At 36.1% G+C, this 18144-nt stretch overlaps 1 protein-coding gene across 1 annotated transcript in view; it reads right to left on the bottom strand.

The window, feature by feature from the left end:
• COL25A1 (collagen type XXV alpha 1 chain) overlaps positions 1 to 18144 on the bottom strand; it is a 497004-nt gene that overhangs the window by 414364 nt on the left and 64496 nt on the right. The window lies entirely within an intron of this gene.

Here is an 18144-nt window from a genome sequence, read left to right as displayed (position 1 = left end):
AAAATTCTAGAAGAAATATAGATAGCATGATTCCCTGACTTGTAATTAATAATACATATACTTAGTCTATAGGAAACTAGGAGTGGCCCAGAAATCAATATTTCCGTTCGTGTATAAAACCACTAGGGTCAAGAAAAGTCCTAGATTATCGACTTTGTTAGAAAAACCAATAAGCAGTAGTTTCACAATTATTAAAATGTATATGTTTTATTTCCTAACAACAGTCTCATCTTGGATATAATAAAAATATGTAAAACAAGTTACATATTGGAGGAGGGCCAAGTGGAGAGAATAAAAAAAGTATCAACTTGAGATAAAACACACCACAAAAGGGAGGCAAGGACGCATCTACCCTCTGCTTCAGTAAAGCTGGAGAGCATCAGAACCGGCAATGTAATTCAGTCAAAGATGCCAAACAGGACGCTTACTAAGCACTCACTGAATGCCGTGGGTGCCCTTGGATCTTAGCATGACTGGCATAACACCAGTGAGGAAGATCTTGGCGGGCTCCATTCTGGTTCAATCTGGTTTTCAGGCCAGTAACAGATGCATTCCATAATTTTTGTTTTAACATGATATACAAGAAAATCTACATGTACAATCTGCCTGTGTGTCTGGAGACTTTTCCTTTAGCTTGATGCATTACCTTTTGATGAACATTTAGCTCAGCAAATTTTATTTCTGTACACTAAGGAATTTTATAGTTCTAAAAGAGCTTTTAAATCCTCTGGCAGAGATTCATTCATCTTAGTAAAACAATAGCTGGCAGATATACACAGTCTACAGGAAATCAGGGTAACAACTTGGGTCATTTTTTTTTAAGTGAGCTACTCAGCAAACTTTGATTTGTCCTCTACGAAATGAAGATTTGTTTTCTTAAATGAAAGTACATGGTTTCTTTTGGTTTTATATTCTAAAAGTCAATAAACAAATCGTCAAATAAAATTTGGTCTCTACCAGCTTTCGTATTTCACAGCTGGGCTATGCAGCTCATAATAATATTTTCCACTATAATATTTCTGTAAAAATAACCCAAAACTTTAAACCAAAGAAAACAACATAGTTTATCTGAGGTTAGCCATCAGCACTCATACCAAAACTTTTCTTCCTCCCTAAAATATTGATACATGGTTTTTAATCAATAAGCTATGAATATTTAAGGGATATCATTTCAACAACTAATGAATTACATTCCATTCTTTTGTTTCGAGATCAGCAGGAAACACATTAGTAAAGTCAGATTCAAATGACTCTTCCTCATATACCAATCAGCTGCTGGTTCTTTGTTATCTGAGAATGATTTCCACATTACATCAGGATTTGAGGGGCAGCCCTATAACACACAGTTCCAGGAGGGCAGAAGCTGCCTTTTTCTGCTTACAGTTTTGCATGTCCTGCACCGGGCAGAGCTCTTGGCACACAGAATACACATAACACTGGTTAGCTGAGTGAATACAGCAAGAGACATTCCTCAAAGCCATTTTTCCTACAAAAATCAAGTTTGTATTATCTATATTCGACCACTTGTCTAACTTAAGGAATTATTTCTAGGAGGATGTTTTTACTATATTATATGAATGAGTCAGCACATTGGCTAGTGATCACCAACAACAAGTTCAGATGTATTCATTTAGCAGAGCAGATAGCTGGCACTGATTATCCTGTTTGAAATGTAGCTGCCGTGCATACGTCATGCCTATCATCCCCACATTTCTTGATTTTCTTTCATGCCTAATTTATCTTTGTAAAGTGAAAGTGTTAGTCAGTCAGTTGTGTCCGACTCTTTGCAACCCCATGGACTATAGCCCACCAGGCTCCTCTGCCCATGGGATTTTCCAGGCAAGAATACTGGAGTAGGTTGCCATTCCTTCTCCAGGGGATCTTCCTGACCCAGGGATTGGATTTGGATCTCCTACGTTGCAGGCAGATTCTTTACCATCTGAGCCACTTATTTTCATAAGTTATTATGAAAAAATGTTTTTATATTTTTAACTGCTTGTCAACTTCTAATAGAATGTTACAGGCTGTAACAATGTAACATTCTAATACAATGTAAACAGGCTGTCACACAGCAGGTTTAGTTTTGTTTGTTGGATGGATCAATGAAACAAGATTCAAAGATAAAATAAACTGAATGGACTTTCACAGAAGTGCTTAGGAAATTAAAGATAATATATAGGCTGAATTGTGTCCTTCCAAAAGAGATGTTCAACTCCTAATCACTTATACCTGTGAATGCAATCTTACTTGGGAATGGGGTATTTGTCAACCAAGTGAAGATGAAGTCATACTAGATTAGAATGAGCCCTAATTCAATATGACTAGTGTCCTTATGAAAAGGAGAGAAGAGACACTGATACAGACAGAGGGATGACATGGGTGTAAAGACAGAGGCATTGACTGGGTGATGCTGTCACATGCCAAAGAACACCTGGGGCTCAAAGCTGAAAAAGAGAAGGAAGGATCCTTCCCTAGAAGCTCTGGGGGGAGCATGACCCTGCCAGTATCGTGGTTTCTGATTTCTAGCCTAAAGAATTGTGAGAAAATAGGTTTCTGTTGTTTTAGGTCCACAGTTTGTGGTGCTTTGTTAAGAAACTAATACAACCATACCTATTAAAGAGAAGTAGAAGATACTGGACTGGAAAAGGTCAGTTTTCATCCCAATTCCAAAGAAAGGCAATGCCAAAGAATGTTCAAACTACTGCACAATTGCACTCATCTCACACGCTAGTAAGTAATGCGCAAAATTCTCCAAGCCAGGCTTCAGCAATACGTGAACTGTGAACTTCCAGATGTTCAAGCTGGTTTTAGAAAAGGCAGAGGAACCAGAGATCAAATTGCCAACATCCGCTGGATCATGGAAAAAGCAAGAGAGTTCCAGAAAAGATCTATTTCTGCTTTATTGACTATGCCAAAGCCTTTGACTGTGTGGATCACAATAAACTGTGGAAAATTCTGAAAGAGATGGGACTACCAGACCACCTAACCTGCCTCTTGAGAAATCTGTATGCAGGTCAGGAAGCAACAGTTAGAACTGGACATGGAACAACAGACTGGTTCCAAATAGGAAAAGGAGTACGTCAAGGCTGTATATTGTCACCCTGCTTATTTAACTTCTATGCAGAGTACATCGTGAGAAACACTGGGCTGAAGGAAGCACAAGCTGGAATCAAGATTGCCGGAGAAATATCAATAACCTCAGATATGCAGATGACACCACTCTTATGGCAGAAAGTGAAGAGGAGCTAAAAAGCCTCTTGATGAAACTGAAAGAGGAGAGCGAAAAAGTTGGCTTAAAGCTCAACATTCAGAAAACGAAGATCGTGGCATCTGGTCCCATCACTTCATGGGAAATAGATGGGGCAACAGTGGCAACAGTGTCAGACTTTATTTTTTGGGACTCCAAAATCACTGCAGATGGTGACTGCAGCCATGAAATTAAAAGACGCTTGCTCCTTGGAATGAAAGTTATGACCAACCTAGATAGCATATTCAAAAGCAAAGACATTACTTTGCTGACTAAGGTCCGTCTAGTCAAGGCTATGGTTTTTCCTGAGGTCGTGTATGGATGTGAGAGTTGCACTATGAAGAAAGCTGAGTGCCGAAGAATTGATGCTTTTGAACTGTGGTGTTGGAGAAGACTCTTGAGAGTCCCTTGGACTGCAAGGAGATCCAACCAGTCCATTCTGAAGGAGATCAGCCCTGGGATTTCTTTGGAGGGAATGAAGCTGAGGCTGAAACTCCAGTACCTGGGCCACCTCATGTGAAGAGTTGACTCACTGGAAAAGACTCTGATGCTGGGAGGGATTGGGGGCAGGAGGAGAAGGGGACGACCGAGGATGAGATGGCTGGATGGCATCACAGACTCGATGGACGTGAGTCTGAGTGAACTCCAGGAGTTGGTGATGAACAGGAAAGCCTGGCATGCTGCGATTCATGGGGTCGCAAAGAGTCGGACACGACTGAGAGACTGAACTGAACTGAACTGAACTGAGAAGATACTAAAGACAAACTTTGCCTACCTAAGGCATCTGCCTTTATACTGATCCAAAGCAACTAAGAAAATCTGTACTAGGAGTTTTATTTAAAAGGTAAATTCTGGAGCAACAGGTAAATTATTCTTTTTAAAAATCAGTTTTTTTCTTGATTTTCTAAGTTAATCTCTTAGTTTAAAATATCTAATTTTTAAGGAAGGGAGGTAGGAGAGAGATTCAAGAAGGAGGGGACATATGTACACCTATGGTTAATTCATGTTGATGTATGACAGAAATCAAACCAATATTGTAAAGCTATCATCACTCAACTAAAAAAACAAATATAAAAAAATCTAATTTTTACTGTGTTTGCCTAACAAATGCTTTACGTAGGGTTCCCAAGATCTTAAGAAAAAGTCTAAAGTCAAAGTTCAGCTTCTCAATGAGTCAATATTTTACTTCATATGACAATGTTTAACTTTTCAGACTGCAGCTATCTAATTATTGCTACTTTTATTATTTTGGTAATTTCACTACATTTGCTATTATGAATGTTTCAAAGAGGAGACCACTAACTTGGAGATACTTTATATTTCATTAAACTTCTCTTCAATTAAATCACTAAAATGTTTTTCCCAGCCTAATAAATTCAAGGACCATTTTTCAAATTACTTAGCTGGTAAAAATATTTGATCTCTACTTTCAATCTTTTAAAAAGCTAAAATATAACTTTAAACAGGTAAATCAGGAGATGGTTAGCTTTATAAAAACTTTTTATATTATCATTTTACACTGGTAATCTGATTGGTAAACTTCACTTGTGTATTTCAAATTATTCTATTTGTAAACATTTAATTTTTAATTTTCAGGAAATCACTACTCTGTGTAGTATGGCACAAACATGAAATGGACACTTGGTGCAAGCCAGTCCCTTAGCCATTACCAGATCCATTATGCAGATGGGAGGGATAACATGAGCTCATGAAGAGAAAATCAAGACTAAATGAAAGGGTCTTCCCTGGTGGTCCAATGGCTAAGACTCTATGCTTCCAAAGCAAGGGGCTCAGGTTCAGTCATTGGTCAGGGAACTAGATCCCACATGCCTCAACTAAAGATCCTGCATGCTACAACTAAGACCCAGAGTGGCCAAGTAAATAATTTTAAAGGAAAAAAAAAAAAAAGACTGAATGAGAGACTAGAGAACTAGGTTTTGGGGTTCACTTAGCCCTAGCTGATGAGGTCCTTGAATTTACTTTTATCATCAGCTTCTTCAAATCCATTAAGGAAGTCTGGAGAAATGAATTTTAACCAGTTGAATAAAATCCCAAATAATCAAACAGTATCAAGATATTGCTACCAAAGAGGGCACAAATTTTATTATATTTTTCATTAAAGTTTCTAAGAGGAAAAAAGTTAACTTACCTTCACATTTGAATTTCACTTTTTCCAAGTCCACACAAAATCTGAACACCTGATGGATTTTGCCAATAGCACTAGCATGTCATTGCATGAGAGTGTTAGAGGTTAAGTTAGAAGTTGTAATTGACATTATGTTCTTAGTAAGCCTAAAAGATACATGAGAAAAGGGGAGAGACTGTGAGACTGCAAAGGTGATATCTAAGTGTTGGCAACTGAGCTAATCAAATAGATGGGGCTTATTTTGTAGCTTGTGCAGGACCCAGGCAAGACAATCTTTCAGAAAAAGGAAATTCTGGGAAATAATAATAAATTTTCAATTTGAGTGTACTGGGGTTTACAGAAAGGGTAATGGAGGATTTCCTTATGTAAGTTTTACTTCTGCTTTGGAAATTATACTAGATTTTTAAGTAAATTTCTTCTGAGAGCTATGAAACTTCTCCCAATCTCTCTAATTTTGTTAATGTTAGAATTATTCCATATGACCCTTTAGTTATACAATATTATCTTTTTGACTACTAAAGATACCTGTTAGGGGTTTCCCTAGTGGTTCAGATGGTAAAAAAAAAAAATCTACCTGTAATGCAGGAGACCCAGGTTTGATCCCTGAGTTGGGAAGATCCCCAGGAGGAGGAAATGGCAACCCACTCCAGTATTCTTGCCTGGAGAATTCCATGGGCAGAGGAGCCTGGTGGGCTACAGTCCATGGGGTTGCAAAGAGTCAGACACAACTGAGTAACTCAAACACACACACACACACACACACATACACACACACACACACACACACACACACACACACACACATCAACAAATGAGTTAAAGAACTAGAAATATAATGGATGTATAATTCAAATTCTTTCTTTTGGTAGACACAGGCAACTTCCATTCAAATTAATATTTTTCCTCTCACTATAAGGAACATCTAAGTAGAAAGTTAATTTAATAGAACATTGCAAGGAAGACAAAGGTCATTTGACTTACAGAAATAAAAGAAAATTAGTTTCAGCTGAGACATAAAAAATTTGGTATAGTAATAACAAAGAAACTGCCAATGGAAATGATTTATCAATTGGATGAAAGGAAAGGAGACTTTATTATAAAGTATCTTTAAGAAAAATCAAACTCAGTTTTCCATTTAACTGGAACAAATTAGATAAAGTCTGGAATTTAAAAAGGATATGGGACTTATATTTATAGTCAACTGATTTTTGACACAGAATCCAAGACCATTTAATAGAGAAAAGAGCACCTTTTCAAGAAATGGTGCTGGGACAACTGGATGTCCATGAGCAAAATAATGAAGTTTAACCTTTACCTCTCATCAGACACAAAAATTAATTCAAAATGGCTCATAGACTTAGATGTAATAGCTAATAACTATAAAAACTCTAGAGAAAAAAAGCAAATCTTCATGACCTTAGATTAGGCATTTTTTAAAATTTTATATCAAAAGAAAAAATAGATTAATTAGACATCAAAATAAAACATCTGTGATTTCAAGAACATCTTAAAAAAATGAAAAGACAATCCAGAGAATGGGAGAAAATACTTGTAAATCATACATATGATAAGAGATGTATCCAGAATGGATAACTTCTGACAGCCAATAATAAAAGACAAATTTTTCCAAAAAGACAATTTAAAATGAGCAAATAATTTGAATAGACATTTCTCCAAAGACGTTATACAAATAGCCAGTAAGTACACAGAAAGATGCACACTACTAAAAGAACTCTGTTTTCTTCCAAGCAGTATAATCACCATTGTTGTGGAGCTCTCTTGTGCTTGGAACGAGGCTTTCTTGCTATATTTTCAACCATGATTGAAAATTGGAAAAAATAAATAAATAAATAACATCTGGTATTGCTTGTACATAAAATGATTGTAACAATCAGTCCTCTTTACATTTCTTTGAAATGAGATTTAGATTTTCTTTGGCCATATTTTAAGGCTAATTCCATTTGTTTATTTGGCTATCTGACCATTAACGCTGTATTTCATTGAAACGTAAAACAAATATAATCATATTATAACCAATATTTAGCACTTAGACACACTTGACCTTTTTTGTGGACTAGATAATTAAACCTCAAAAACAGACTTAGCAGATACAATTAATATCTTAATATTAATCCTGAAGCTTTGAAATGTATAATGCAATGGGTCTCAAAGATGTCAATTCAGTTATAGGTAGGACCTGACAAGCCAGAACCTGAGTCACGGGGAAGTCACATGTAATCTGTACACTCCCACAGCCCAGGTGATTTGGCTCCACAGACTATGCCTTTATGTACTATTCTATACTCATGTCTTCTTTTTGGAGGTATGTGTTTATCCCAAAGTTGACTTACTCATATAAATGATTGACCTTAGTATCACATATCAAGTAAGAGCTGTACAGTAAAATCATTTCTCAGTTGCCAATAATGATGAAAATAACATTCACCTTTAGGATAAATCTTATCATATGGGTTGTTCTGTTTGACAAGATGCAATTTGGAGGCTCCACAATATATAGACTAGGAAACATGATTTATTATTGTACTACAGTGGAAAGTGTTACTAAACACCAAAGTTCTGTAGAATCAATCGCTATTTTTTTTTGTTTGTTTTTGGCTTTTGAACTAAACTTACACTTTATGGCAGCTAAGGGGCTTCACGTTATCCAAACGCTGGATAATCTAAATGTTATCCAAACTCAAGACAATCCAGTCTCTGTGTAGATTTTGCTTCCACCCGTTTCAAATTTTGATATAATTTGTCATTCTGCCATGTCCTTGTTCAAATTATGCAATCTGTATTTTCTCAGCTCTGAGGCCAGAAACCATGTAAGTCTCCTAACTTCAGGAAAATGTTGGATACATATTCTTACCCATTGAAATGCTTTTGAACTTTTATTGGTTTGAAACTAATATGAAGTGTGAAAGTGAAAGTGTTAGTCACTAAGTCCTGTCCAACTCTCTGTTACCATGGACTGCAGCCTGCTAGGCTCCTCTGTCCATGGAATTCTGCAGTAAAGAATATTGGAATGGGTTGCCATTCCCTTCTCCAGGGGATCTTCCCGACCCATGGATCAAACCAGGGTCCCCACATTAGAGGCAGATTCTTTACCATCTGAGCCACCAGGGAAGACCCAAACCTAATATATATCTCTCACTAATTTTCATCTTCTTCACTTTAAACAAAACTACCCATTAAATACATATTCTGAATAAGTACACCCTGAATTCATCTAGCAAAAATGACCAAATGAGGACCATTTTCATGGGAGCTAGTGAGATTATACAGATCTCTACAATTTAAATCTAAAATAGATTTAAGATCAAAGTGATTATCAAAAAGAAAAACAAAGAAAAAGTTTAAAAAATGGCACCAAAATGATCATTTCCCTCGTTCATAACATCCACTACCTAATAGGTTCATAGCTAGAATACCTCCACAAGGCTCCTGATGCCTCACTAGACTTCTGTAATCTAATGGATCTCAGCTATGTCAACCCAGCTATTGGTGGAATTTGACTAGCTAGTTATAAATTCAAGAAATTAATCAGGGATAAACAAATTTAAATTTGTATAAATTAATCAATATAAACTTTTCCTAGTAAGTTGTCTAGTTGGTCGTTCAAGTAGAAAAACAAGTAAGCTAGTCCAGTTTATTTATAGAATTACCAAATCACAGTAAGATAGAACTAGAAGGTATTGTACAGATAATCTATAAATGTATTGTTTTATAGGTGATAAAGTTGGGGCCACAGAGAACTTTGATTTACACATGACTAGATTTCTGGGTTCTTTTATTTCTAACCTAGTGTATTATCCAGTTTCCCACTTATCAAAAGTGTGCATTTCAAGGCAGTTACTATAAATAGTCACAATAAGATTGAGGTTTTATGTTTTGGGGTTTTTAAGGTACAAGAAAGGCTGTACAATTTAAGCCTTTTAATGACCAGATTTTAACCTCAATCTCCATTCCGTGTTACTGGCCTCTTCTTGCTACTCTCCTTCCCGCGACCCTTAAGCTCCTGCACCGTCACTCCGTGCCACCCCCCAGAAGGAAACATAAACCTGTTTACCTCTCCTATCCCAGGTTTTTATTTTCCCTAATTCCTGTCTATCATTCTCAATGAGATTGAGAGAATCATTGTACATCTTAGTATAAACAGCCTCTCATGACTTTGTAGAGCTTATTTTAGCGTAGCTTAGCCTGAAGAAAAAGGCTAACACTTCCTTGATGTCTAAGCTATAGCTATAATTTTCACTTCCATCTTGAGATTACCCACCACGTGATTTTATAAAGTTACAAAATATCAATTCATCCTCTAATAAATCAGCTTCTTTTGATATTCTGTTTTGAAAAGTCATATTAAAAGAAAAATGGCTGTATGTTTATTGTTTCTATACTATTTTAATCCCTTGAAAAACAAGTCATGTTTATTTGTATCTGTGCTCATTAATGCAACGGAAAATCTGTATGTATTATTTGTTTTCTAATCAGAAAGCAGGCTAGAAGGTGCCATATGTCATTTATAGCCTTACTTCTAATCTAATAAAGGAGTTCTCAGTCAATTGAGTCTTTGTATATTCTAAAAGAGAAAAATTCATCAAAATCATACTATGAGAAGATGTCTATTTCCTGGAATACATTTAGTATGATGTCAGCGACTTGAACTGTAGTTCTTTTATTGGATCATTATATTTTATTTTAAACATTAACTGATCTTGCTTTTCAGTGAACCCATATTTCTGAACCTAAAGGTTCCTTGAAATTAAGCAGACATGTAGTTCACTTTAGGTACTTGTGGTTATTTCAAATGAAGAGATACTCAGAAGTAAGTCTACATCACAGATGTTTATGAACAAAAGCAACTCAAACTGGACACAAAGACTATCCAAAAGGTTTTTCATCAAGCAGCCTGTGGTTACTCCAATGAAATACAGATAATTTTAATGTTATTTTTTAATGAAGATCTGAAAATTGAATACACTGCATGTTTTAAATATGGTAATAATATTTTTACTATCATATCCATAGCACTGTCTAAAAAGAGTAGAATTTTATCATAGTATATAGAAATGTGTTTTGCTATTAAGATCAAATCAAACCTAACAGGAATAACATCACTAAGATTAAAATAATAGAAAAAAGCTCAAAAGTACATTATTAAAATCTAAATTTGGGGACCTAAGTTCAAATTTCTTTAAGAACATGGAAATAATTTTCTTTCCTTTTAGTAACCAAACATAATATGATTTATTTCCAATAATATTATTTCACTTTTCAGAATCACATTATTTATGAGGTTTCTACATTTATAATTTCTCTGAAAAAATATAAAATCAATAAGTATCTTACCAGCATATATAAACATTTTCCCACAAAATTTTATAGCTGACATATAAATCTAAGACTTAACAATGCACAAACTGAGTATGAGGGTAGGTCTTTAGATCCAAAATTTCTAGGAAACAAGAGTTTCCCAACCTAGCATAGTGTCTTATCCATATCAAGGGCTAAATAATTTGGAGTGAATTACTGATAAAACCCTATAGGGGAAAAAAAGCCCATATTACTCTCTGTGTGAATAAATTATTTACTGAAAACTGAGGCAGTTTCAAATTTTCTCAAGTTTGCTTAATTTCCATTAAATCAGAGTAGAAAGAAAATTTATGTGAATTTCTCTGATGAGTTCTGAAAGCCTCAACCCATAGGGATCACAGAAAACTACAAAATTTCTTTGAAATAGTAATAGATGAAATCCCAGGTAATATTTTCAAGAATTTGCAGAAATATATCCGAACCCAGCAGGTTTCTGCTGTCCTTAAAACACATTATGTAAATGCTTCATTTCTAATACCCCAAAACACATATTTATATCTGTTCTAACAAGAAATTGGGTTTAAAAGGCAATTGAGATACAAACTCTTTTAAAAAGCTTGTATTATTTTAAGCAATAGTGCTTTTGAATACCAGATTGAGGGCACTGCAATACTGTTAACAGTCAGGAGACTCAATGCATACCTCCTGTGTCAGGGGCTCCACACCAAGGCTACTACACACCTGGCTGCCTTGACCTTCCTTTCACCATCAACCTACTACATGCACGAATTCATGAGAACATCTGAAGTGCAAATGCTTTATCATTCAATACGTATATCTTAATATTCCTTTTATGTCAGTTTTCTTCAGTGATATAAATTTGAAAGATCTTGTTTGCCAATAAAACCCTCATAAGGGCATGGTCATGGGCCAATGTTGCTGTGTTATAACCCCTAAAAGAGGTGGCAGGAGGATCGAGTGAGTGCAAACTCAGCATACAGACATAAAAGCATCGAGAAACTAATAAAATTTTTAAATAAAATTAGACATAAATCATATTTTTGAAATTATATTTATTACCATGTATTTTCATTCAAGCACAGTGTTCCAAAAAACTCTTTATTCTTCAACTTCAATTCTAATGCTTCTCAACATTTGAAACAATTATATTTTTTTAAAAGTTGATCTTCAGAGAAACTTGATAAACTAAAAATTCAACTTTATAAGCTCTGGGCCTTTCTAAGTACTTATTAGGGTTTATTTCTCAACAATTAATATTAAGCTATTTAATAATCAACTTAATAATTACTACACAAACATCTTAATATGTTAGCTTACAAATTTCATCTCTCTTTAGATTAATGCTACATGTAGAATGTAGAAGCCTTACTTCACACACCTAGTCAACTATTTCCTCAGTGACCCAAGAGAGTTTTAAAAGGTCATATTGTCTTTGCAGCTATAAACCAGACATGTTCCCAAAGGAAGCTGTCGGTCCTGGGCTCAGGATGAAGTAAATCTACACTGCTGAACGGAAAAGCTGCACTGTTGCCTTTTGATTTTTGTTTTCCAGTGTTCTAAATAATTCCCTAAACAGATTCTCTACAAATCCACTTTATTGTTTCAATAACTCTGTCTTCTATACATCTAGAAAGAAATGTGATTAGTTTCATTAATTACATAAAATGATTAGCACTAAAAAACTAATTAAAAAATGAATGGTTGCATGTGTATGAGCATGTAGGTACATGTATGATGTATTCTGAGGACTAAACAGTACCACAGAAGCTTGTTCCTCTTGCCTGCAGTTGATGTTACACATAAACCAATTCAAAGAGATTAAGGATTGATTCTAAGAGTGAAATTTCAGTATTTTTTCCTAAATACGCTCTAAGTCCATACATGATCAGGAAGTGCTTCTTTATTTTCAGGCTAAATCTCCTCATGCTATAATTTTAATTTTATGTCATCTACAGAAATAAAATAGAGAAATAATTTAAATTAAAATGTATATTTATGTTGGTATAGATATCTGCACTTTTCTAATCTGTATCAGCCTATTAATCAGGCCACCATAGCAGACCTTATCCAAAAATAAACATTACTATCTTAATATATCTATTGCAACCAAGCAGGTCTCAATCTTACTCTTAATTTTTCCCATAGAAATCTGGGGTACATTTTTACATGAAAACATTGGACATTATTATTACAAGTTCACCAGCAGATGATATGGGGTGGGAAGTGGGAGGGGGGTTCAGGATTGGGAACTCATGTACACCCATGGCTGATTCATGTCAATGTATGGCAAAACCAATACAGTATTGTAAAGCAAAATAAAGTAAAAAATAATAATAATAAAAATTGAAAAATAAAAAAACAAGTTCACCAGCAAAACTGCACTATGATGATTCTGTGTCCTAAATACTGATTTACAAACCCTGAATCCCCAAAGTTTAGGCCTTGGGGGAATCAATTGGTGAGAGTTTCTAATAGCTAGAAGCACCAAAACAAAGTCAGCAAAGGGTTCTGAGAGAAAGGGAATGGGGCTCATCTCTTCCATCCCCACCTTGATCTTAATTAATAGGGAAATCAAGTTGTGTCTTTATTTGAGTAAAGATGATTCTCTTCCTAAAACATTATAAGCTGCTTAGTAGACTCAAAACCATGGAACTCAGGAAACTGCATCTTATCTATTGTATTTATTAGTTACATCTTATTAATCAGTCTATTAAGAATTTTCCACAGTTTGTTGTGATCCACACAGTCAAAGGCTTTGGCATAGTCAATAAAGCAGAAGTAGATATTTTTCTGGAACTCTCTAGCTTTTTCAATGATCCAACGGATGTTGGCAATTTGATCTCTGGTGCCTCTGCCTTTTCTAAATCCAGCTTGAACATCTGGAAGTTCACGTATTGCTGAAGCCTGGCTTGGAGAATTTTGAGCATTACTTTGATAGCCTGTGAGATGACTGCAATTGTGCAGTATTTTGAGCATTCTTTGGCATTGCCTTTCTTTGGGATTGGAATGAAAACTGACCTTTTCTGGTCCTGCGGCCACTGCTGAGTTTTCCAAATTTGCTGACATATTGAGTGCAGCACTTTCACAGTATCATCTTTCAGGATTTGAAATAGCTCAACTGGAATTCCATCATCTCCACTAGCTTTGTTCGTAGTGATGCTTCCTAAGGCCCACTTGACCTCACATTCCAGGACGTTTGGCTCTAGGTAAGTGATCACAGCATTGTGGCTGTATGGACTATTAAGCTCTTTTTTCTTTTTGTATAGTTCTTCTGTGTATTCTTGTCACCTCTTCTTAATATCTTCTGCTTCTGTTGGGTCCATACCATTTCTGTCCATTATTGTGCCCATCTTCACATGAAATGTTCCCTTGGTATCTCTAATTTTCTTGAAGAGATCTCTAGTCTTTCCCATTCTATTGTTTTCCTCTATTTTTTGCATTGATCACTGAGGAAGGCTCTCTTATCTCCCCTTGCTGTTCTTTGGAACTCTGCATTCAAATGGGTATATCTTTCCTTTTCTCCTTTGCCTTTCACTTTTCTTCTTTTCACAGCTATATGTAAGGCCTCCTCAGACAACCATTTTTGCCTTTTTGCATTTATTTTTCTTGGGGATGGTCTTGGTCACTGCCTTCTAAACAATGTCACAAACCTCTATCCACAGTTCTTCAGGCGCACTGTCTATCAGATCTAATCCCTTTAATCTATTAGTCACTTCCACTGTATAATCGTATATTGTCACGCTGCTTATTTAACTTATATGCAGAGTCCATCATGAGAAACACTAGGCTGGAAGAAGCACAAGCTGGAATCAAGACTGCCAGGAGAAATATCAATAACCTCAGATACGCAGATGACACCATTATGGCAGAAAGCAAAGAACGAAAGAGCCTCTTGATGAAAGTGAAAGAGGAGAGTGAAAAAGTTGGCTTAAAACTCAACATTCAGAAAACTAAGATCATGGAATCTGGTCCCATCACTTCATGGGAAATAGATGGGGAAACAATGGAAATAGTGACAGACTTTATGTTTGGGGGCTCTAAAATCACTGCAGATGGTGACTGCAGCCAGGAAATTAAAAGACGCTTGCTCCTTGGAAGAAAAGCCATGACCAACCTAGACAGCATATTGAAAAGCAGAGACATTACTTTGCCAACAAAGGTCCATATAAAGCTTTGGTTTTTCCAGTAGTCATGTATGGATATGAGAGTTGGACTGTAAAGAACGCTGAGCACCGAAGCATTGATGTTTTTGAACTATGGTGTTGGAGAAGACTCTTGAGAGTCCCTTGGATTGCAAGGAGATCCAACCAGTCAATCCTAAAGGAAATCAGTCCTGAATATTCATTGGAAGGACTGATGTTGAAGCTGAAACTCCAATACTCGGCCACCTGATGCAAAGAACTGACTCATTGGAAAAGACTCTGATACTGGGAAAGGTTGAAGGTGGGCGGAGAAGGGAAAGACAGAGGATGAGATAGTTGGATGCCATCACTGACTCAATGGGCATAAGCTTGAGTAAACTCCGGGAGTTGGTGATGACGGCAAAGCCTAGTATGCTGCAGTCCATGGGGTTGCAAAGTGTGGGACACGACTGAAGTGAACTGAACTGAACTGAATCAGGCCATTGCTTAACAAAATGTATCTAGTAGGCTCAGTAAAGGTATTAAATAATAATGTCCTCCACATTTTTTACTAAGTAATGCCTTTTACAGCCAAGCATAGTATATAAACTAGCTTACGTCTAGTATTGAATGTGATGTTTATATCAATAAGGATATATGAGTATGTAACTATCAATATTAATAGGAAATATACCTGTATCTACTAATTCTGAAATATACATCTCAGAACTTTCATTGTCCTCTTCCAAGTAAGCACCTTAAGATGTTATCTTGATATTTATTTCATTGTTCTAAACAGATTCTGAACTCCTGTCTTGGTATTTTTAATATCCTCAGCATTTTCTATTAAAAGTGCACATGACTTTTAGAAATAGTCACAGTTCTTCTGAGCCAGGACTTATGATAACCTGATGAACCTGATGGATAATGTCATTTGTATTTAAAAAGAAAAGAGAAGGAGAAGGTAAAAAAAGTAATCAGATTGCTTTGGGAAGTTATCAATCAGGTTCTGAAAAAATCTGAAATACCAAAAAAAATGTCACTGGAATTGCCCACATGGGGAAAACATGTATGAAAGGATATGTGGAAAACCTATACATGGAGGTCCCTGGAGTGGCTGCACTGAAAGTAATAAGACTTCATACTTCTAAGTTTGACATACAGCTCCAAATATCATATCACCTTAGAGTTTTATCTCTATTTTCACATATTAGGTTTATTTAATCTGGGCTATATCTGTACTCCTTGGGGTTTTTTAAAAAACCAAATCTATTCTTGGCAAAGGATGTAAATCACTTGGCTAAATAATATATAACACTCTGGTTTTCCACCAACTCAGTAGAAACTGAGTAGTGTACCCAACATGTTTGTTAAAAAATACAGGTACATGAGCAACACTCCTGGAGAATCTGATTTAATTGAGCTGGAGTGGATCCCTAGGGAACTTGCAAACTTCATAATCCCCCAGCTAATCACAGGACAGGTGACCTTGGAATCACACTTTGAAGAACACAGCAGTCAGATCTCAAGAAGGTGAAACTTTCTAATTATATGATCATTTATCAGTAGGTGTCTGACAACTACTTCTAAAATAACCCAGAAAGAACTGTTAAAAGATAAACTGAGGCATATTAAAAATTTTAAGAGTTTATTTGAATAAAACCAGATTTGAACTGAGCAACACTGGAAGTGGTCAGGAACATTCCACCAACTGGAGCTCAGGAGAGACTTACAGAGAAAAGGCAGAAGTAACACAGGAAGTTATTGACTGGCTTCAGGTTAAAGCCTAGAGGGCTATTTGTGATGGGCTGTTCATAACCTTGAGGCATTTATGGGCTTAGATTTTGGTTTGCTTTCATAGGCTGCCCATGGTATCAGACACTTTGTTTTAATTAATTTAACAGAACTGTTTTCAGAAAAATTATCCATAGAAAAACAGCAGAGATTTATGCCAAGCACCATTCAATCCCTAAATAACCATACTAATATGTTCAATATTAATCAAGCCACATCTCCTATCTAAGTTCAGCTCAATTCAGTTGCTCAGTCATGTCCAACTCTTTGCGACCCCATAGACCGCAGCACGCCAGGCCTCCCTGTCCATCACCAACTCCCGGAGTTTACTCAGACTCATGTCTATTGAGTCGGTGATGCCATCCAACCATCTCATCCTCTGTCGTCCCCTTCTCCTCCCGCCTTCAATCTTTCCCAGCATCACAGTCTTTTCAAATGAATCATTTCTTCACATCAGGTGGCCACAGTACTGGAGTTTCAGCTTTAGCATCAGTCCTTCCAAAGAAATCCCAGGGTTGATTTCCTTCAGAATGGATTGATTGGATCTCCTTGCAGTCCAAGGTACTCTCAAGAGTCTTCTCCAACACTGCAGTTCAAAAGCATCAATTCTTCGGTGCTCAGCTTTCTTTACAGTCCAATTCTCACATCCATACATGACTACTGGAAAAACCATAGCCCTGACTAGACAGACCTTTGTTGGCAAAGTAATGTCTCTGCTTTTTAATATGCTGTCTAGGTTGATTATAACTTTTCTCCCAAGGAGTAAGCGTCTTTTAATTTCACGGTTGCAGTCACCATCTGTAGCAAAGCACCATTCAATTGCTACTTAACATACTAATATGTCAATAGTAATCAAGCCTTATCTCCTATCAATCCAAAGGGAAAAATCTAAAGACTTCTCTCCTTTCTTGGGCCATCAGAATGAATTCCACCAAGGCTTTTCCTATGTGAAAACCTGCTACAGCATTCTAAAGATCCCTTCTTAACCAGAGACCAACTACGGTAGGAACATCATCCCTTTTATTTTTTAATTTTTTTAAATTAATTAATTTATTTTAATTGGAGGCTAATTACTTTACAATATTGTAGTGGGTTTTGCCCTACATTGACATGAATCAGCCATGGGTGTACATGGGAACATCATCCCTTAATGTGTAGGGTCCACTAAAGTTTGCCACATTACAATTCCTAATAGTTCAGTAACTGAGTGAACTGTAAGGGAGACTTTTTCCATCTCTCTGTTTATGAATAGCTTATCTTGTGGTTACTTGCATTAGTCTTTAAACAAAATTTCTTTTAAAAGCCCAACTGCATAACTAACTAAAACGTCATTTTTGTACAATTATACGATAAGTTGCAGTATATGTCTAAAGAAGCAGGAAAATTTGAAAGTGAGAATGAACAAAATGTACAAGAGTAATGCTAATACCTTAAGAGAAATCCCAGGAGAAGCATCTAGCAAAAGCATAAAATAGCTTTACGTTGTGGGGTTACCCCCC

The sequence above is a fragment of the Ovis aries genome, chromosome 6 (assembly GCF_016772045.2).
Source record: "Ovis aries strain OAR_USU_Benz2616 breed Rambouillet chromosome 6, ARS-UI_Ramb_v3.0, whole genome shotgun sequence".
NCBI lineage: Eukaryota > Metazoa > Chordata > Mammalia > Artiodactyla > Bovidae > Ovis > Ovis aries.
The sequence above is the reverse complement of the archived record's forward strand: the minus strand, read 5'-3'. Positions and strand labels throughout refer to the sequence as shown.